The sequence below is a fragment of the Daphnia pulex genome, chromosome 2 (assembly GCF_021134715.1).
Source record: "Daphnia pulex isolate KAP4 chromosome 2, ASM2113471v1".
NCBI lineage: Eukaryota > Metazoa > Arthropoda > Branchiopoda > Diplostraca > Daphniidae > Daphnia > Daphnia pulex.
Window position 1 is genome coordinate 7,285,463 of NC_060018.1, and position 18,831 is coordinate 7,304,293.

At 40.0% G+C, this 18,831-nt stretch overlaps 39 non-coding genes across 39 annotated transcripts; 16 read left to right on the plus strand and 23 right to left on the minus strand.

The window, feature by feature from the left end:
* Positions 1-369: 369 nt before the first annotated feature.
* On the minus strand, positions 370-442 carry Trnak-uuu. The gene has a single exon. It is a non-coding gene; the product is annotated as a tRNA-Lys (tRNA).
* A 411-nt stretch (positions 443-853) lies between these two features.
* Trnas-uga lies at positions 854-935 on the minus strand. The gene has a single exon. It is a non-coding gene; the product is annotated as a tRNA-Ser (tRNA).
* A 118-nt stretch (positions 936-1,053) lies between these two features.
* On the plus strand, positions 1,054-1,137 carry Trnar-ucu. Its single transcript is given in 2 exon segments — positions 1,054-1,090; positions 1,102-1,137. It is a non-coding gene; the product is annotated as a tRNA-Arg (tRNA).
* A 264-nt stretch (positions 1,138-1,401) lies between these two features.
* Trnai-aau lies at positions 1,402-1,475 on the plus strand. The gene has a single exon. It is a non-coding gene; the product is annotated as a tRNA-Ile (tRNA).
* Positions 1,476-1,552: 77 nt separating this feature from the next.
* Trnas-cga lies at positions 1,553-1,634 on the plus strand. The gene has a single exon. It is a non-coding gene; the product is annotated as a tRNA-Ser (tRNA).
* A 463-nt stretch (positions 1,635-2,097) lies between these two features.
* Trnas-cga lies at positions 2,098-2,179 on the plus strand. Its single transcript has one exon. It is a non-coding gene; the product is annotated as a tRNA-Ser (tRNA).
* A 635-nt stretch (positions 2,180-2,814) lies between these two features.
* Positions 2,815-2,887, minus strand: Trnar-ccu. The gene has a single exon. It is a non-coding gene; the product is annotated as a tRNA-Arg (tRNA).
* A 506-nt stretch (positions 2,888-3,393) lies between these two features.
* On the minus strand, positions 3,394-3,466 carry Trnak-uuu. Its single transcript has one exon. It is a non-coding gene; the product is annotated as a tRNA-Lys (tRNA).
* A 411-nt stretch (positions 3,467-3,877) lies between these two features.
* Trnas-uga lies at positions 3,878-3,959 on the minus strand. Its single transcript has one exon. It is a non-coding gene; the product is annotated as a tRNA-Ser (tRNA).
* Positions 3,960-4,077: 118 nt separating this feature from the next.
* Trnar-ucu lies at positions 4,078-4,161 on the plus strand. The gene is given in 2 exon segments: positions 4,078-4,114; positions 4,126-4,161. It is a non-coding gene; the product is annotated as a tRNA-Arg (tRNA).
* A 415-nt stretch (positions 4,162-4,576) lies between these two features.
* Positions 4,577-4,658, plus strand: Trnas-cga. The gene has a single exon. It is a non-coding gene; the product is annotated as a tRNA-Ser (tRNA).
* A 639-nt stretch (positions 4,659-5,297) lies between these two features.
* Positions 5,298-5,370, minus strand: Trnar-ccu. The gene has a single exon. It is a non-coding gene; the product is annotated as a tRNA-Arg (tRNA).
* A 506-nt stretch (positions 5,371-5,876) lies between these two features.
* Trnak-uuu lies at positions 5,877-5,949 on the minus strand. The gene has a single exon. It is a non-coding gene; the product is annotated as a tRNA-Lys (tRNA).
* Positions 5,950-6,360: 411 nt separating this feature from the next.
* Positions 6,361-6,442, minus strand: Trnas-uga. The gene has a single exon. It is a non-coding gene; the product is annotated as a tRNA-Ser (tRNA).
* Positions 6,443-7,378: 936 nt separating this feature from the next.
* On the minus strand, positions 7,379-7,451 carry Trnar-ccu. The gene has a single exon. It is a non-coding gene; the product is annotated as a tRNA-Arg (tRNA).
* A 506-nt stretch (positions 7,452-7,957) lies between these two features.
* Positions 7,958-8,030, minus strand: Trnak-uuu. The gene has a single exon. It is a non-coding gene; the product is annotated as a tRNA-Lys (tRNA).
* A 411-nt stretch (positions 8,031-8,441) lies between these two features.
* On the minus strand, positions 8,442-8,523 carry Trnas-uga. Its single transcript has one exon. It is a non-coding gene; the product is annotated as a tRNA-Ser (tRNA).
* A 118-nt stretch (positions 8,524-8,641) lies between these two features.
* On the plus strand, positions 8,642-8,725 carry Trnar-ucu. Its single transcript is given in 2 exon segments — positions 8,642-8,678; positions 8,690-8,725. It is a non-coding gene; the product is annotated as a tRNA-Arg (tRNA).
* Positions 8,726-8,989: 264 nt separating this feature from the next.
* Trnai-aau lies at positions 8,990-9,063 on the plus strand. The gene has a single exon. It is a non-coding gene; the product is annotated as a tRNA-Ile (tRNA).
* Positions 9,064-9,140: 77 nt separating this feature from the next.
* On the plus strand, positions 9,141-9,222 carry Trnas-cga. Its single transcript has one exon. It is a non-coding gene; the product is annotated as a tRNA-Ser (tRNA).
* Positions 9,223-9,857: 635 nt separating this feature from the next.
* On the minus strand, positions 9,858-9,930 carry Trnar-ccu. Its single transcript has one exon. It is a non-coding gene; the product is annotated as a tRNA-Arg (tRNA).
* Positions 9,931-10,436: 506 nt separating this feature from the next.
* On the minus strand, positions 10,437-10,509 carry Trnak-uuu. Its single transcript has one exon. It is a non-coding gene; the product is annotated as a tRNA-Lys (tRNA).
* Positions 10,510-10,920: 411 nt separating this feature from the next.
* On the minus strand, positions 10,921-11,002 carry Trnas-uga. Its single transcript has one exon. It is a non-coding gene; the product is annotated as a tRNA-Ser (tRNA).
* A 118-nt stretch (positions 11,003-11,120) lies between these two features.
* Positions 11,121-11,204, plus strand: Trnar-ucu. Its single transcript is given in 2 exon segments — positions 11,121-11,157; positions 11,169-11,204. It is a non-coding gene; the product is annotated as a tRNA-Arg (tRNA).
* A 734-nt stretch (positions 11,205-11,938) lies between these two features.
* On the minus strand, positions 11,939-12,011 carry Trnar-ccu. Its single transcript has one exon. It is a non-coding gene; the product is annotated as a tRNA-Arg (tRNA).
* Positions 12,012-12,517: 506 nt separating this feature from the next.
* On the minus strand, positions 12,518-12,590 carry Trnak-uuu. Its single transcript has one exon. It is a non-coding gene; the product is annotated as a tRNA-Lys (tRNA).
* A 411-nt stretch (positions 12,591-13,001) lies between these two features.
* On the minus strand, positions 13,002-13,083 carry Trnas-uga. The gene has a single exon. It is a non-coding gene; the product is annotated as a tRNA-Ser (tRNA).
* Positions 13,084-13,549: 466 nt separating this feature from the next.
* Positions 13,550-13,623, plus strand: Trnai-aau. The gene has a single exon. It is a non-coding gene; the product is annotated as a tRNA-Ile (tRNA).
* Positions 13,624-13,700: 77 nt separating this feature from the next.
* Trnas-cga lies at positions 13,701-13,782 on the plus strand. Its single transcript has one exon. It is a non-coding gene; the product is annotated as a tRNA-Ser (tRNA).
* A 639-nt stretch (positions 13,783-14,421) lies between these two features.
* Trnar-ccu lies at positions 14,422-14,494 on the minus strand. The gene has a single exon. It is a non-coding gene; the product is annotated as a tRNA-Arg (tRNA).
* A 506-nt stretch (positions 14,495-15,000) lies between these two features.
* On the minus strand, positions 15,001-15,073 carry Trnak-uuu. Its single transcript has one exon. It is a non-coding gene; the product is annotated as a tRNA-Lys (tRNA).
* A 411-nt stretch (positions 15,074-15,484) lies between these two features.
* On the minus strand, positions 15,485-15,566 carry Trnas-uga. Its single transcript has one exon. It is a non-coding gene; the product is annotated as a tRNA-Ser (tRNA).
* A 617-nt stretch (positions 15,567-16,183) lies between these two features.
* Positions 16,184-16,265, plus strand: Trnas-cga. The gene has a single exon. It is a non-coding gene; the product is annotated as a tRNA-Ser (tRNA).
* Positions 16,266-16,899: 634 nt separating this feature from the next.
* On the minus strand, positions 16,900-16,972 carry Trnar-ccu. Its single transcript has one exon. It is a non-coding gene; the product is annotated as a tRNA-Arg (tRNA).
* A 506-nt stretch (positions 16,973-17,478) lies between these two features.
* On the minus strand, positions 17,479-17,551 carry Trnak-uuu. The gene has a single exon. It is a non-coding gene; the product is annotated as a tRNA-Lys (tRNA).
* A 411-nt stretch (positions 17,552-17,962) lies between these two features.
* Positions 17,963-18,044, minus strand: Trnas-uga. Its single transcript has one exon. It is a non-coding gene; the product is annotated as a tRNA-Ser (tRNA).
* A 118-nt stretch (positions 18,045-18,162) lies between these two features.
* Trnar-ucu lies at positions 18,163-18,246 on the plus strand. The gene is given in 2 exon segments: positions 18,163-18,199; positions 18,211-18,246. It is a non-coding gene; the product is annotated as a tRNA-Arg (tRNA).
* Positions 18,247-18,510: 264 nt separating this feature from the next.
* On the plus strand, positions 18,511-18,584 carry Trnai-aau. Its single transcript has one exon. It is a non-coding gene; the product is annotated as a tRNA-Ile (tRNA).
* Positions 18,585-18,661: 77 nt separating this feature from the next.
* On the plus strand, positions 18,662-18,743 carry Trnas-cga. The gene has a single exon. It is a non-coding gene; the product is annotated as a tRNA-Ser (tRNA).
* The last annotated feature ends 88 nt before the right edge of the window (positions 18,744-18,831 follow it).

Below are 18,831 nucleotides of genomic sequence, written 5' to 3' on the forward strand. Positions count from 1 at the left end.
GTTTTTTGAATAATCTTAACTACAAACTCTATTTACAGCTTTCGAGTTCTATAACTGGACATACATTTACTATTGCAATTAGTTGTATCAAATATCAAGGCTTTCTACTCTCACAATGAGGGATACTCTTTCTCACTATCTCATTTCATTATTTGTGTATGTTCCACGACCTATATCCGAATGTACTTCCTTTTGGTTCGCACTTTCTCTACATCGTAGGAATTAACGTAAAGAAACACCATGAGAACTCGTGTTGTCGTCTATGAACATCTATGAATTCTGCCCATAATGGTGAATGATTTCAAACGATATTAACTTGATAATAAATGGTGGAAAACCAACAATACTAACTAAAATCAAAAGACTAGCCGCCCGATAAGGGACTTGAACCCTTGACCTCAGGATTAAAAGTCCCGCGCTCTACCGTCTGAGCTAACCGGGCTTAATAATTGGTATTGCAATAGTTTTCCGTTCGAGTTCATTTTTAAATTTTACGATTGCTTATAGATCTTTTACGGACGGAAGTACGGACGTTTTTCTATTCTTCGTAAACAAAATGGGTACACATTCTTTCATCCTATAATTTGTCTCTGACTACATTTTGTGTTTGTAAACTACACTCAAAGACCGCCATAATGCATTTCGGCACTGGTTCTGAAAAATAGACACGTTTCTGGAAACGCCAAGTAACAGGTCATGGCTCCACGGTTCCGAGATAGATCCCGGGACCTAGGATACCCATGACTGCACAGTTAATATTTGTAATCATGCGTAAATTTGAGATACTAGTAAACGATTGAAAATGAGTTGTTCCACTAGAAAATACTAGCATGTGAAACAAATGGCAATTCACCGCAGTTGGTAGGGTTCGAACCTACGCCCTCAGAGAGGAATAGATTTCAAGTCTATCGCCTTAACCACTCGGCCACAACTGCCCCGATTTTTCAGACAATCTAGTAATAATATTTATTGGTTCACCAATATTTCCGTTTGACCTTACTGAAGAGCAGGTTAAATGAGAGATGCAAAATCCTAGCACTTTCTTTAAGTGTAGGTCGTGTGGCCTAATGGATAAGGCGTCGGACTTCTATGAAAGTAGTTATCCGAAAATTGCGGGTTCGAGTCCCGCCACGATTAATAGCATATGACGAAACTATTAGTTCATGATGAGTAGTAGTTAACCACAAACCATGGGGAATCATGTCAGATCAATAAAACTACAAATATATCTCGAACACTCAATGAATATCACTGGCTTGCATTGCCTTCACAGTGACGATTGAAATTGGCTGCTGATATAGCCTTGCTTGGTAGATACCTTAAATCATTCTCTCTAAAGACACACAGAGTATACCTAACTGATGATGAATGAACCTTTTATTAATATATTAAGAATTTATTGGCCTGTTAGCTCAGTTGGTTAGAGCGCCGTGCTAATAACGCGGAGGTCATGAGTTCGATCCTCTTACGGGCCACTATAATTCTTTCATTAAATATTTTCCACTCTAAAAAGGTACTGATACATTCGAAATATTTTGCTAAAATAGTGAATGCATATATGGCCGAGTGGTTAAGGCGACTGACTCGAAATCAGTTTCCATCTTGGAGCGTAGGTTCGAATCCTACTATCTGCGTTTTGTGGCATTTGCGGCAAATTGCGGGTTCGAGTCCCGCCACGATTAATAGCATATGACGAAACTATTAGTTCATGATGAGTAGTAGTTAACCACAAACCATGGGGAATCATGTCAGATCAATAAATCTACAAATATATCTCGAACACTCAATGAATATCACTGGCTTGCATTGCCTTCACAGTGACGATTGAAATTGGCTGCTGATATAGCCTTGCTTGGTAGATACCTTAAATCATTCTCTCTAAAGACACACAGAGTATACCTAACTGATGATGAATGAACCTTTTATTAATATATTAAAAATTTATTGGCCTGTTAGCTCAGTTAATTAGAGCGCCGTGCTAATAACGCGGAGGTCATGAGTTCGATCCTCTTACGGGCCACTATAATTCTTTCATTAAATATTTTCCACTCTAAAAAGGTACTGATAGATTCGAAATATTTTGCTATAATAGTGAATGCAGATATGGCCGAGTGGTTAAGGCGACTGACTCGAAATCAGTTTCCATCTTGGAGCGTAGGTTCGAATCCTACTATCTGCGTTTTGTGGCATTTTATTGGTAAATGTAACTACACAACATTTGATCAAGTGACGCCAGAAGTTATTTCTAGTCATTTTTTGGGAGAACATCCAAGTTTAAAATCAGTAGGGGAGTACACAGTGAGAGAAGAACGAAAGGTCTTTAGGTCTTTAGCATATGTGATGGCCCTGGACAAGACAAGACAAACTAAGCAACGGGGTGACCCTGGATAAGGCATGCTCTCAACAATGGTCCGTACGAGTGGTAAGAACAGTCAGGTCCATCGAAGTCGAGGTCTGTGATCGTAGGCCAGGTTTAGATAGTTTCTAAAAGTAGATGAGAGACAACAAGTACACGTTGCCGAGAATGCACCTTACCATCATGACCAGCGTCTTGAATTCAGCGCGTTGTTGCTCCAGGAACCAGTGAAGACGGCAGAGAAGGATGAGAGAGTCAGAGTTCACCTGTAAAACAGCAGAATAAGTTCCGCTGCCAAGTAATTGTCACTGGCAAAGGTTTCCAAGTTTAAGCATGCCATTTCAGCGATTTCCCAACACTTGGACCAATGAAAATTTTTGCTTTAAAACAGTAAAACAAAAGACAAGTAATTGCCAATTTAACGACGATTTTCGATAATTATAGTTTCGGTTGCTCGCTACCTCTGGCGAGACTCGAACTCGCAATCCCCGGCTTAGGAGGCCGGTGCCTTATCCATTAGGCCACAAAGGCTGAGTTATGTTGAATCTCCTATTCGAGGAATGACGTTATATTGCAAAGCTTTTTCCTAGAAGATAGCCAAACGTCCCATGTTGTATAAACATACAGCGATTACCGTCTGTGGACATCGTCTCAATCTTGAAAACCATGTTTTTTGAATAATCTTAACTACAAACTCTATTTACAGCTTTCGAGTTCTATAACTGGACATACATTTACTATTGCAATTAGTTGTATCAAATATCAAGGCTTTCTACTCTCACAATGAGGGATACTCTTTCTCACTATCTCATTTCATTATTTGTGTATGTTCCACGACCTATATCCGAATGTACTTCCTTTTGGTTCGCACTTTCTCTACATCGTAGGAATTAACGTAAAGAAACACCATGAGAACTCGTGTTGTCGTCTATGAACATCTATGAATTCTGCCCATAATGGTGAATGATTTCAAACGATATTAACTTGATAATAAATGGTGGAAAACCAACAATACTAACTAAAATCAAAAGACTAGCCGCCCGATAAGGGACTTGAACCCTTGACCTCAGGATTAAAAGTCCCGCGCTCTACCGTCTGAGCTAACCGGGCTTAATAATTGGTATTGCAATAGTTTTCCGTTCGAGTTCATTTTTAAATTTTACGATTGCTTATAGATCTTTTACGGACGGAAGTACGGACGTTTTTCTATTCTTCGTAAACAAAATGGGTACACATTCTTTCATCCTATAATTTGTCTCTGACTACATTTTGTGTTTGTAAACTACACTCAAAGACCGCCATAATGCATTTCGGCACTGGTTCTGAAAAATAGACACGTTTCTGGAAACGCCAAGTAACAGGTCATGGCTCCACGGTTCCGAGATAGATCCCGGGACCTAGGATACCCATGACTGCACAGTTAATATTTGTAATCATGCGTAAATTTGAGATACTAGTAAACGATTGAAAATGAGTTGTTCCACTAGAAAATACTAGCATGTGAAACAAATGGCAATTCACCGCAGTTGGTAGGGTTCGAACCTACGCCCTCAGAGAGGAATAGATTTCAAGTCTATCGCCTTAACCACTCGGCCACAACTGCCCCGATTTTTCAGACAATCTAGTAATAATATTTATTGGTTCACCAATATTTCCGTTTGACCTTACTGAAGAGCAGGTTAAATGAGAGATGCAAAATCCTAGCACTTTCTTTAAGTGTAGGTCGTGTGGCCTAATGGATAAGGCGTCGGACTTCTATGAAAGTAGTTATCCGAAAATTGCGGGTTCGAGTCCCGCCATGATTAATAGCATATGACGAAACTATTAGTTCATGATGAGTAGTAGTTAACCACAAACCATGGGGAATCATGTCAGATCAATAAAACTACAAATATATCTCGAACACTCAATGAATATCACTGGCTTGCATTGCCTTCACAGTGACGATTGAAATTGGCTGCTGATATAGCCTTGCTTGGTAGATACCTTAAATCATTCTCTCTAAAGTCACACAGAGTATACCTAACTGATGATGAATGAACCTTTTATTAATATATTAAGAATTTATTGGCCTGTTAGCTCAGTTGGTTAGAGCGCCGTGCTAATAACACGGAGGTCATGAGTTCGATCCTCTTACGGGCCACTATAATTCTTTCATTAAATATTTTCCACTCTAAAAAGGTACTGATAGATTCGAAATATTTTGCTAAAATAGTGAATGCAGATATGGCCGAGTGGTTAAGGCGACTGACTCGAAATCAGTTTCCATCTTGGAGCGTAGGTTCGAATCCTACTATCTGCGTTTTGTGGCATTTTATTGGTAAATGTAACTACACAACATTTGATCAAGTGACGCCAGAAGTTATTTCTAGTCATTTTTTGGGAGAACATCCAAGTTTAAAATCAGTAGGGGAGTACACAGTGAGAGAAGAACGAAAGGTCTTTAGGTCTTTAGCATATGTGATGGCCCTGGACAAGACAAGACAAACTAAGCAACGGGGTGACCCTGGATAAGGCATGCTCTCAACAATGGTCCGTACGAGTGGTAAGAACAGTCAGGTCCATGGAAGTCGAGGTCTGTGATCGTAGGCCAGGTTTAGATAGTTTCTAAAAGTAGATGAGAGACAACAAGTACACGTTGCCGAGAATGCACCTTACCATCATGACCAGCGTCTTGAATTCAGCGCGTTGTTGCTCCAGGAACCAGTGAAGACGGCAGAGAAGGATGAGAGAGTCAGAGTTCACCTGTAAAACAGCAGAATAAGTTCCGCTGCCAAGTAATTGTCACTGCCTGGCAAAGGTTTCCAAGTTTAAGCATGCCATTTCAGCGATTTCCCAACACTTGGACCAATGAAAATTTTTGCTTGAAAACAGTAAAACAAAAGACAAGTAATTGCCAATTTAACGACGATTTTCGATAATTATAGTTTCGGTTGCTCGCTACCTCTGGCGAGACTCGAACTCGCAATCCCCGGCTTAGGAGGCCGGTGCCTTATCCATTAGGCCACAAAGGCTGAGTTATGTTGAATCTCCTATTCGAGGAATGACGTTATATTGCAAAGCTTTTTCCTAGAAGATAGCCAAACGTCCCATGTTGTATAAACATACAGCGATTACCGTCTGTGGACATCGTCTCAATCTTGAAAACCATGTTTTTTGAATAATCTTAACTACAAACTCTATTTACAGCTTTCGAGTTCTATAACTGGACATACATTTACTATTGCAATTAGTTGTATCAAATATCAAGGCTTTCTACTCTCACAATGAGGGATACTCTTTCTCACTATCTCATTTCATTATTTGTGTATGTTCCACGACCTATATCCGAATGTACTTCCTTTTGGTTCGCACTTTCTCTACATCGTAGGAATTAACGTAAAGAAACACCATGAGAACTCGTGTTGTCGTCTATGAACATCTATGAATTCTGCCCATAATGGTGAATGATTTCAAACGATATTAACTTGATAATAAATGGTGGAAAACCAACAATACTAACTAAAATCAAAAGACTAGCCGCCCGATAAGGGACTTGAACCCTTGACCTCAGGATTAAAAGTCCCGCGCTCTACCGTCTGAGCTAACCGGGCTTAATAATTGGTATTGCAATAGTTTTCCGTTCGAGTTCATTTTTAAATTTTACGATTGCTTATAGATCTTTTACGGACGGAAGTACGGACGTTTTTCTATTCTTCGTAAACAAAATGGGTACACATTCTTTCATCCTATAATTTGTCTCTGACTACATTTTGTGTTTGTAAACTACACTCAAAGACCGCCATAATGCATTTCGGCACTGGTTCTGAAAAATAGACACGTTTCTGGAAACGCCAAGTAACAGGTCATGGCTCCACGGTTCCGAGATAGATCCCGGGACCTAGGATACCCATGACTGCACAGTTAATATTTGTAATCATGCGTAAATTTGAGATACTAGTAAACGATTGAAAATGAGTTGTTCCACTAGAAAATACTAGCATGTGAAACAAATGGCAATTCACCGCAGTTGGTAGGGTTCGAACCTACGCCCTCAGAGAGGAATAGATTTCAAGTCTATCGCCTTAACCACTCGGCCACAACTGCCCCGATTTTTCAGACAATCTAGTAATAATATTTATTGGTTCACCAATATTTCCGTTTGACCTTACTGAAGAGCAGGTTAAATGAGAGATGCAAAATTCTAGCACTTTCTTTAAGTGTACGTCGTGTGGCCTAATGGATAAGGCGTCGGACTTCTATGAAAGTAGTTATCCGAAAATTGCGGGTTCGAGTCCCGCCACGATTAATAGCATATGACGAAACTATTAGTTCATGATGAGTACTTTCTGACTCGAAATCAGTTTCCATCTTGGAGCGTAGGTTCGAATCCTACTATCTGCGTTTTGTGGCATTTTATTGGTAAATGTAACTACACAACATTTGATCAAGTGACGCCAGAAGTTATTTCTAGTCATTTTTTGGGAGAACATCCAAGTTTAAAATCAGTAGGGGAGTACACAGTGAGAGGAGAACGAAAGGTCTTTAGGTCTTTAGCATATGTGATGGCCCTGGACAAGACAAGACAAACTAAGCAACGGGGTGACCCTGGATAAGGCATGCTCTCAACAATGGTCCGTACGAGTGGTAAGAACAGTCAGGTCCATCGAAGTCGAGGTCTGTGATCGTAGGCCAGGTTTAGATAGTTTCTAAAAGTAGATGAGAGACAACAAGTACACGTTGCCGAGAATGCACCTTACCATCATGACCAGCGTCTTGAATTCAGCGCGTTGTTGCTCCAGGAACCAGTGAAGACGGCAGAGAAGGATGAGAGAGTCAGAGTTCACCTGTAAAACAGCAGAATAAGTTCCGCTGCCAAGTAATTGTCACTGCCTGGGAAAGGTTTCCAAGTTTAAGCATGCCATTTCAGCGATTTCCCAACACTTGGACCAATGAAAATTTTTGCTTGAAAACAGTAAAACAAAAGACAAGTAATTGCCAATTTAACGACGATTTTCGATAATTATAGTTTCGGTTGCTCGCTACCTCTGGCGAGACTCGAACTCGCAATCCCCGGCTTAGGAGGCCGGTGCCTTATCCATTAGGCCACAAAGGCTGAGTTATGTTGAATCTCCTATTCGAGGAATGACGTTATATTGCAAAGCTTTTTCCTAGAAGATAGCCAAACGTCCCATGTTATATAAACATACAGCGATTACCGTCTGTGGACATCGTCTCAATCTTGAAAACCATGTTTTTTGAATAATCTTAACTACAAACTCTATTTACAGCTTTCGAGTTCTATAACTGGACATACATTTACTATTGCAATTAGTTGTATCAAATATCAAGGCTTTCTACTCTCACAATGAGGGATACTCTTTCTCACTATCTCATTTCATTATTTGTGTATGTTCCACGACCTATATCCGAATGTACTTCCTTTTGGTTCGCACTTTCTCTACATCGTAGGAATTAACGTAAAGAAACACCATGAGAACTCGTGTTGTCGTCTATGAACATCTATGAATTCTGCCCATAATGGTGAATGATTTCAAACGATATTAACTTGATAATAAATGGTGGAAAACCAACAATACTAACTAAAATCAAAAGACTAGCCGCCCGATAAGGGACTTGAACCCTTGACCTCAGGATTAAAAGTCCCGCGCTCTACCGTCTGAGCTAACCGGGCTTAATAATTGGTATTGCAATAGTTTTCCGTTCGAGTTCATTTTTAAATTTTACGATTGCTTATAGATCTTTTACGGACGGAAGTACGGACGTTTTTCTATTCTTCGTAAACAAAATGGGTACACATTCTTTCATCCTATAATTTGTCTCTGACTACATTTTGTGTTTGTAAACTACACTCAAAGACCGCCATAATGCATTTCGGCACTGGTTCTGAAAAATAGACACGTTTCTGGAAACGCCAAGTAACAGGTCATGGCTCCACGGTTCCGAGATAGATCCCGGGACCTAGGATACCCATGACTGCACAGTTAATATTTGTAATCATGCGTAAATTTAAGATACTAGTAAACGATTGAAAATGAGTTGTTCCACTAGAAAATACTAGCATGTGAAACAAATGGCAATTCACCGCAGTTGGTAGGGTTCGAACCTACGCCCTCAGAGAGGAATAGATTTCAAGTCTATCGCCTTAACCACTCGGCCACAACTGCCCCGATTTTTCAGACAATCTAGTAATAATATTTATTGGTTCACCAATATTTCCGTTTGACCTTACTGAAGAGCAGGTTAAATGAGAGATGCAAAATCCAAGCACTTTCTTTAAGTGTAGGTCGTGTGGCCTAATGGATAAGGCGTCGGACTTCTATGAAAGTAGTTATCCGAAAATTGCGGGTTCGAGTCCCGCCACGATTAATAGCATATGACGAAACTATTAGTTCATGATGAGTAGTAGTTAACCACAAACCATGGGGAATCATGTCAGATCAATAAAACTACAAATATATCTCGAACACTCAATGAATATCACTGGCTTGCATTGCCTTCACAGTGACGATTGAAATTGGCTGCTGATATAGCCTTGCTTGGTAGATACCTTAAATCATTCTCTCTAAAGACACACAGAGTATACCTAACTGATGATGAATGAACCTTTTATTAATATATTAAGAATTTATTGGCCTGTTAGCTCAGTTGGTTAGAGCGCCGTGCTAATAACGCGGAGGTCATGAGTTCGATCCTCTTACGGGCCACCATAATTCTTTCATTAAATATTTTCCACTCTAAAAAGGTACTGATAGATTCGAAATATTTTGCTAAAATAGTGAATGCAGATATGGCCGAGTGGTTAAGGCGACTGACTCGAAATCAGTTTCCATCTTGGAGCGTAGGTTCGAATCCTACTATCTGCGTTTTGTGGCATTTTATTGGTAAATGTAACTACACAACATTTGATCAAGTGACGCCAGAAGTTATTTCTAGTCATTTTTTGGGAGAACATCCAAGTTTAAAATCAGTAGGGGAGTACACAGTGAGAGAAGAACGAAAGGTCTTTAGGTCTTTAGCATATGTGATGGCCCTGGACAAGACAAGACAAACTAAGCAACGGGGTGACCCTGGATAAGGCATGCTCTCAACAATGGTCCGTACGAGTGGTAAGAACAGTCAGGTCCATCGAAGTCGAGGTCTGTGATCGTAGGCCAGGTTTAGATAGTTTCTAAAAGTAGATGAGAGACAACAAGTACACGTTGCCGAGAATGCACCTTACCATCATGACCAGCGTCTTGAATTCAGCGCGTTGTTGCTCCAGGAACCAGTGAAGACGGCAGAGAAGGATGAGAGAGTCAGAGTTCACCTGTAAAACAGCAGAATAAGTTCCGCTGCCAAGTAATTGTCACTGGCAAAGGTTTCCAAGTTTAAGCATGCCATTTCAGCGATTTCCCAACACTTGGACCAATGAAAATTTTTGCTTGAAAACAGTAAAACAAAAGACAAGTAATTGCCAATTTAACGACGATTTTCGATAATTATAGTTTCGGTTGCTCGCTACCTCTGGCGAGACTCGAACTCGCAATCCCCGGCTTAGGAGGCCGGTGCCTTATCCATTAGGCCACAAAGGCTGAGTTATGTTGAATCTCCTATTCGAGGAATGACGTTATATTGCAAAGCTTTTTCCTAGAAGATAGCCAAACGTCCCATGTTATATAAACATACAGCGATTACCGTCTGTGGACATCGTCTCAATCTTGAAAACCATGTTTTTTGAATAATCTTAACTACAAACTCTATTTACAGCTTTCGAGTTCTATAACTGGACATACATTTACTATTGCAATTAGTTGTATCAAATATCAAGGCTTTCTACTCTCACAATGAGGGATACTCTTTCTCACTATCTCATTTCATTATTTGTGTATGTTCCACGACCTATATCCGAATGTACTTCCTTTTGGTTCGCACTTTCTCTACATCGTAGGAATTAACGTAAAGAAACACCATGAGAACTCGTGTTGTCGTCTATGAACATCTATGAATTCTGCCCATAATGGTGAATGATTTCAAACGATATTAACTTGATAATAAATGGTGGAAAACCAACAATACTAACTAAAATCAGAAGACTAGCCGCCCGATAAGGGACTTGAACCCTTGACCTCAGGATTAAAAGTCCCGCGCTCTACCGTCTGAGCTAACCGGGCTTAATAATTGGTATTGCAATAGTTTTCCGTTCGAGTTCATTTTTAAATTTTACGATTGCTTATAGATCTTTTACGGACGGAAGTACGGACGTTTTTCTATTCTTCGTAAACAAAATGGGTACACATTCTTTCATCCTATAATTTGTCTCTGACTACATTTTGTGTTTGTAAACTACACTCAAAGACCGCCATAATACATTTCGGCACTGGTTCTGAAAAATAGACACGTTTCTGGAAACGCCAAGTAACAGGTCATGGCTCCACGGTTCCGAGATAGATCCCGGGACCTAGGATACCCATGACTGCACAGTTAATATTTGTAATCATGCGTAAATTTGAGATGCTAGTAAACGATTGAAAATGAGTTGTTCCACTAGAAAATACTAGCATGTGAAACAAATGGCAATTCACCGCAGTTGGTAGGGTTCGAACCTACGCCCTCAGAGAGGAATAGATTTCAAGTCTATCGCCTTAACCACTCGGCCACAACTGCCCCGATTTTTCAGACAATCTAGTAATAATATTTATTGGTTCACCAATATTTCCGTTTGACCTTACTGAAGAGCAGGTTAAATGAGAGATGCAAAATCCTAGCACTTTCTTTAAGTGTAGGTCGTGTGGCCTAATGGATAAGGCGTCGGACTTCTATGAAAGTAGTTATCCGAAAATTGCGGGTTCGAGTCCCGCCACGATTAATAGCATATGACGAAACTATTAGTTCATGATGAGTACTTTCTGACTCGAAATCAGTTTCCATCTTGGAGCGTAGGTTCGAATCCTACTATCTGCGTTTTGTGGCATTTTATTGGTAAATGTAACTACACAACATTTGATCAAGTGACGCCAGAAGTTATTTCTAGTCATTTTTTGGGAGAACATCCAAGTTTAAAATCAGTAGGGGAGTACACAGTGAGAGGAGAACGAAAGGTCTTTAGGTCTTTAGCATATGTGATGGCCCTGGACAAGACAAGACAAACTAAGCAACGGGGTGACCCTGGATAAGGCATGCTCTCAACAATGGTCCGTACGAGTGGTAAGAACAGTCAGGTCCATCGAAGTCGAGGTCTGTGATCGTAGGCCAGGTTTAGATAGTTTCTAAAAGTAGATGAGAGACAACAAGTACACGTTGCCGAGAATGCACCTTACCATCATGACCAGCGTCTTGAATTCAGCGCGTTGTTGCTCCAGGAACCAGTGAAGACGGCAGAGAAGGATGAGAGAGTCAGAGTTCACCTGTAAAACAGCAGAATAAGTTCCGCTGCCAAGTAATTGTCACTGCCTGGCAAAGGTTTCCAAGTTTAAGCATGCCATTTCAGCGATTTCCCAACACTTGGACCAATGAAAATTTTTGCTTGAAAACAGTAAAACAAAAGACAAGTAATTGCCAATTTAACGACGATTTTCGATAATTATAGTTTCGGTTGCTCGCTACCTCTGGCGAGACTCGAACTCGCAATCCCCGGCTTAGGAGGCCGGTGCCTTATCCATTAGGCCACAAAGGCTGAGTTATGTTGAATCTCCTATTCGAGGAATGACGTTATATTGCAAAGCTTTTTCCTAGAAGATAGCCAAACGTCCCATGTTATATAAACATACAGCGATTACCGTCTGTGGACATCGTCTCAATCTTGAAAACCATGTTTTTTGAATAATCTTAACTACAAACTCTATTTACAGCTTTCGAGTTCTATAACTGGACATACATTTACTATTGCAATTAGTTGTATCAAATATCAAGGCTTTCTACTCTCACAATGAGGGATACTCTTTCTCACTATCTCATTTCATTATTTGTGTATGTTCCACGACCTATATCCGAATGTACTTCCTTTTGGTTCGCACTTTCTCTACATCGTAGGAATTAACGTAAAGAAACACCATGAGAACTCGTGTTGTCGTCTATGAACATCTATGAATTCTGCCCATAATGGTGAATGATTTCAAACGATATTAACTTGATAATAAATGGTGGAAAACCAACAATACTAACTAAAATCAAAAGATTAGCCGCCCGATAAGGGACTTGAACCCTTGACCTCAGGATTAAAAGTCCCGCGCTCTACCGTCTGAGCTAACCGGGCTTAATATTTGGTATTGCAATAGTTTTCCGTTCGAGTTCATTTTTAAATTTTACGATTGCTTATAGATCTTTTACGGACGGAAGTACGGACGTTTTTCTATTCTTCGTAAACAAAATGGGTACACATTCTTTCATCCTATAATTTGTCTCTGACTACATTTTGTGTTTGTAAACTACACTCAAAGACCGCCATAATGCATTTCGGCACTGGTTCTGAAAAATAGACACGTTTCTGGAAACGCCAAGTAACAGGTCATGGCTCCACGGTTCCGAGATAGATCCCGGGACCTAGGATACCCATGACTGCACAGTTAATATTTGTAATCATGCGTAAATTTGAGATACTAGTAAACGATTGAAAATGAGTTGTTCCACTAGAAAATACTAGCATGTGAAACAAATGGCAATTCACCGCAGTTGGTAGGGTTCGAACCTACGCCCTCAGAGAGGAATAGATTTCAAGTCTATCGCCTTAACCACTCGGCCACAACTGCCCCGATTTTTCAGACAATCTAGTAATAATATTTATTGGTTCACCAATATTTCCGTTTGACCTTACTGAAGAGCAGGTTAAATGAGAGATGCAAAATCCAAGCACTTTCTTTAAGTGTAGGTCGTGTGGCCTAATGGATAAGGCGTCGGAATTCTATGAAAGTAGTTATCCGAAAATTGCGGGTTCGAGTCCCGCCACGATTAATAGCATATGACGAAACTATTAGTTCATGATGAGTAGTAGTTAACCACAAACCATGGGGAATCATGTCAGATCAATAAAACTACAAATATATCTCGAACACTCAATGAATATCACTGGCTTGCATTGCCTTCACAGTGACGATTGAAATTGGCTGCTGATATAGCCTTGCTTGGTAGATACCTTAAATCATTCTCTCTAAAGACACACAGAGTATACCTAACTGATGATGAATGAACCTTTTATTAATATATTAAGAATTTATTGGCCTGTTAGCTCAGTTGGTTAGAGCGCCGTGCTAATAACGCGGAGGTCATGAGTTCGATCCTCTTACGGGCCACCATAATTCTTTCATTAAATATTTTCCACTCTAAAAAGGTACTGATAGATTCGAAATATTTTGCTAAAATAGTGAATGCAGATATGGCCGAGTGGTTAAGGCGACTGACTCGAAATCAGTTTCCATCTTGGAGCGTAGGTTCGAATCCTACTATCTGCGTTTTGTGGCATTTTATTGGTAAATGTAACTACACAACATTTGATCAAGTGACGCCAGAAGTTATTTCTAGTCATTTTTTGGGAGAACATCCAAGTTTAAAATCAGTAGGGGAGTACACAGTGAGAGGAGAACGAAAGGTCTTTAGGTCTTTAGCATATGTGATGGCCCTGGACAAGACAAGACAAACTAAGCAACGGGGTGACCCTGGATAAGGCATGCTCTCAACAATGGTCCGTACGAGTGGTAAGAACAGTCAGGTCCATCGAAGTCGAGGTCTGTGATCGTAGGCCAGGTTTAGATAGTTTCTAAAAGTAGATGAGAGACAACAAGTACACGTTGCCGAGAATGCACCTTACCATCATGACCAGCGTCTTGAATTCAGCGCGTTGTTGCTCCAGGAACCAGTGAAGACGGCAGAGAAGGATGAGAGAGTCAGAGTTCACCTGTAAAACAGCAGAATAAGTTCCGCTGCCAAGTAATTGTCACTGCCTGGCAAAGGTTTCCAAGTTTAAGCATGCCATTTCAGCGATTTCCCAACACTTGGACCAATGAAAATTTTTGCTTGAAAACAGTAAAACAAAAGACAAGTAATTGCCAATTTAACGACGATTTTCGATAATTATAGTTTCGGTTGCTCGCTACCTCTGGCGAGACTCGAACTCGCAATCCCCGGCTTAGGAGGCCGGTGCCTTATCCATTAGGCCACAAAGGCTGAGTTATGTTGAATCTCCTATTCGAGGAATGACGTTATATTGCAAAGCTTTTTCCTAGAAGATAGCCAAACGTCCCATGTTATATAAACATACAGCGATTACCGTCTGTGGACATCGTCTCAATCTTGAAAACCATGTTTTTTGAATAATCTTAACTACAAACTCTATTTACAGCTTTCGAGTTCTATAACTGGACATACATTTACTATTGCAATTAGTTGTATCAAATATCAAGGCTTTCTACTCTCACAATGAGGGATACTCTTTCTCACTATCTCATTTCATTATTTGTGTATGTTCCACGACCTATATCCGAATGTACTTCCTTTTGGTTCGCACTTTCTCTACATCGTAGGAATTAACGTAAAGAAACACCATGAGAACTCGTGTTGTCGTCTATGAACATCTATGAATTCTGCCCATAATGGTGAATGATTTCAAACGATATTAACTTGATAATAAATGGTGGAAAACCAACAATACTAACTAAAATCAAAAGATTAGCCGCCCGATAAGGGACTTGAACCCTTGACCTCAGGATTAAAAGTCCCGCGCTCTACCGTCTGAGCTAACCGGGCTTAATATTTTGTATTGCAATAGTTTTCCGTTCAAGTTCATTTTTAAATTTTACGATTGCTTATAGATCTTTTACGGACGGAAGTACGGACGTTTTTCTATTCTTCGTAAACAAAATGGGTACACATTCTTTCATCCTATAATTTGTCTCTGACTACATTTTGTGTTTGTAAACTACACTCAAAGACCGCCATAATGCATTTCGGCACTGGTTCTGAAAAATAGACACGTTTCTGGAAACGCCAAGTAACAGGTCATGGCTCCACGGTTCCGAGATAGATCCCGGGACCTAGGATACCCATGACTGCACAGTTAATATTTGTAATCATGCGTAAATTTGAGATACTAGTAAACGATTGAAAATGAGTTGTTCCACTAGAAAATACTAGCATGTGAAACAAATGGCAATTCACCGCAGTTGGTAGGGTTCGAACCTACGCCCTCAGAGAGGAATAGATTTCAAGTCTATCGCCTTAACCACTCGGCCACAACTGCCACGATTTTTCAGACAATCTAGTAATAATATTTATTGGTTCACCAATATTTCCGTTTGACCTTACTGAAGAGCAGGTTAAATGAGATATGCAAAATCCAAGCACTTTCTTTAAGTGTAGGTCGTGTGGCCTAATGGATAAGGCGTCGGAATTCTATGAAAGTAGTTATCCGAAAATTGCGGGTTCGAGTCCCGCCACGATTAATAGCATATGACGAAACTATTAGTTCATGATGAGTAGTAGTTAACCACAAACCATGGGGAATCATGTCAGATCAATAAAACTACAAATATATCTCGAACACTCAATGAATATCACTGGCTTGCATTGCCTTCACAGTGACGATTGAAATTGGCTGCTGATATAGCCTTGCTTGGTAGATACCTTAAATCATTCTCTCTAAAGACACACAGAGTATACCTAACTGATGATGAATGAACCTTTTATTAATATATTAAGAATTTATTGGCCTGTTAGCTCAGTTGGTTAGAGCGCCGTGCTAATAACGCGGAGGTCATGATTTCGATCCTCTTACGGGCCACCATAATTCTTTCATTAAATATTTTCCACTCTAAAAAGGTACTGATAGATTCGAAATATTTTGCTAAAATAGTGAATGCAGATATGGCCGAGTGGTTAAGGCGACTGACTCGAAATCAGTTTCCATCTTGGAGCGTAGGTTCGAATCCTACTATCTGTGTGGCATTTTATTGGTAAATGTAACTACACAACATTTGATCAAGTGACGCCAGAAGTTATTTCTAGTCATTTTTTGGGAGAACATCCAAGTTTAAAATCAGTAGGGGAGTACACAGTGAGAGGAGAACGAAAGGTCTTTAGGTCTTTAGCATATGTGATGGCCCTGGACAAGACAAGACAAACTAAGCAACGGGGTGACCCTGGATAAGGCATGCTCTCAACAATGGTCCGTACGAGTGGTAAGAACAGTCAGGTCCATCGAAGTCGAGGTCTGTGATCGTAGGCCAGGTTTAGATAGTTTCTAAAAGTAGATGAGAGACAACAAGTACACGTTGCCGAGAATGCACCTTACCATCATGACCAGCGTCTTGAATTCAGCGCGTTGTTGCTCCAGGAACCAGTGAAGACGGCAGAGAAGGATGAGAGAGTCAGAGTTCACCTGTAAAACAGCAGAATAAGTTCCGCTGCCAAGTAATTGTCACTGCCTGGCAAAGGTTTCCAAGTTTAAGCATGCCATTTCAGCGAATTCCCAACACTTGGACCAATGAAAATTTTTGCTTGAAAAAAGTAAAACAAAAGACAAGTAATTGCCAATTTAACGACGATTTTCGATAATTATAGTTTCGGTTGCTCGCTACCTCTGGCGAGACTCGAACTCGCAATCCCCGGCTTAGGAGGCCGGTGCCTTATCCATTAGGCCACAAAGGCTGAGTTATGTTGAATCTCCTATTCGAGGAATGACGTTATATTGCAAAGCTTTTTCCTAGAAGATAGCCAAACGTCCCATGTTATATAAACATACAGCGATTACCGTCTGTGGACATCGTCTCAATCTTGAAAACCATGTTTTTTGAATAATCTTAACTACAAACTCTATTTACAGCTTTCGAGTTCTATAACTGGACATACATTTACTATTGCAATTAGTTGTATCAAATATCAAGGCTTTCTACTCTCACAATGAGGGATACTCTTTCTCACTATCTCATTTCATTATTTGTGTATGTTCCACGACCTATATCCGAATGTACTTCCTTTTGGTTCGCACTTTCTCTACATCGTAGGAATTAACGTAAAGAAACACCATGAGAACTCGTGTTGTCGTCTATGAACATCTATGAATTCTGCCCATAATGGTGAATGATTTCAAACGATATTAACTTGATAATAAATGGTGGAAAACCAACAATACTAACTAAAATCAAAAGATTAGCCGCCCGATAAGGGACTTGAACCCTTGACCTCAGGATTAAAAGTCCCGCGCTCTACCGTCTGAGCTAACCGGGCTTAATATTTTGTATTGCAATAGTTTTCCGTTCAAGTTCATTTTTAAATTTTACGATTGCTTATAGATCTTTTACGGACGGAAGTACGGACGTTTTTCTATTCTTCGTAAACAAAATGGGTACACATTCTTTCATCCTATAATTTGTCTCTGACTACATTTTGTGTTTGTAAACTACACTCAAAGACCGCCATAATGCATTTCGGCACTGGTTCTGAAAAATAGACACGTTTCTGGAAACGCCAAGTAACAGGTCATGGCTCCACGGTTCCGAGATAGATCCCGGGACCTAGGATACCCATGACTGCACAGTTAATATTTGTAATCATGCGTAAATTTGAGATACTAGTAAACGATTGAAAATGAGTTGTTCCACTAGAAAATACTAGCATGTGAAACAAATGGCAATTCACCGCAGTTGGTAGGGTTCGAACCTACGCCCTCAGAGATGAACAGATTTCAAGTCTATCGCCTTAACCACTCGGCCACAACTGCCCCGATTTTTCAGACAATCTAGTAATAATATTTATTGGTTCACCAATATTTCCGTTTGACCTTACTGAAGAGCAGGTTAAATGAGAGATGCAAAATCCAAGCACTTTCTTTAAGTGTAGGTCGTGTGGCCTAATGGATAAGGCGTCGGACTTCTATGAAAGTAGTTATCCGAAAATTGCGGGTTCGAGTCCCGCCACGATTAATAGCATATGACGAAACTATTAGTTCATGATGAGTAGTAGTTAACCACAAACCATGGGGAATCATGTCAGATCAATAAAACTACAAATATATCTCGAACACTCAATGAATATCACTGGCTTGCATTGCCTTCACAGTGACGATTGAAATTGGCTGCTGATATAGCCTTGCTTGGTAGATACCTTAAATCATTCTCTCTAAAGACACACAGAGTATACCTAACTGATGATGAATGAACCTTTTATTAATATATTAAGTATTTATTGGCCTGTTAGCTCAGTTGGTTAGAGCGCCGTGCTAATAACGCGGAGGTCATGAGTTCGATCCTCTTACGGGCCACTATAATTCTTTCATTAAATATTTTCCACTCTAAAAAGGTACTGATAGATTCGAAATATTTTGCTAAAATAGTGAATGCAGATATGGCCGAGTGGTTAAGGCGACTGACTCGAAATCAGTTTCCATCTTGGAGCGTAGGTTCGAATCCTACTATCTGCGTTTTGTGGCATTTTATTGGTAAATGTAACTACACAACATTTGATCAAGTGACGCCAGAAGTTATTTCTAGTCATTTTTTGGGAGAACA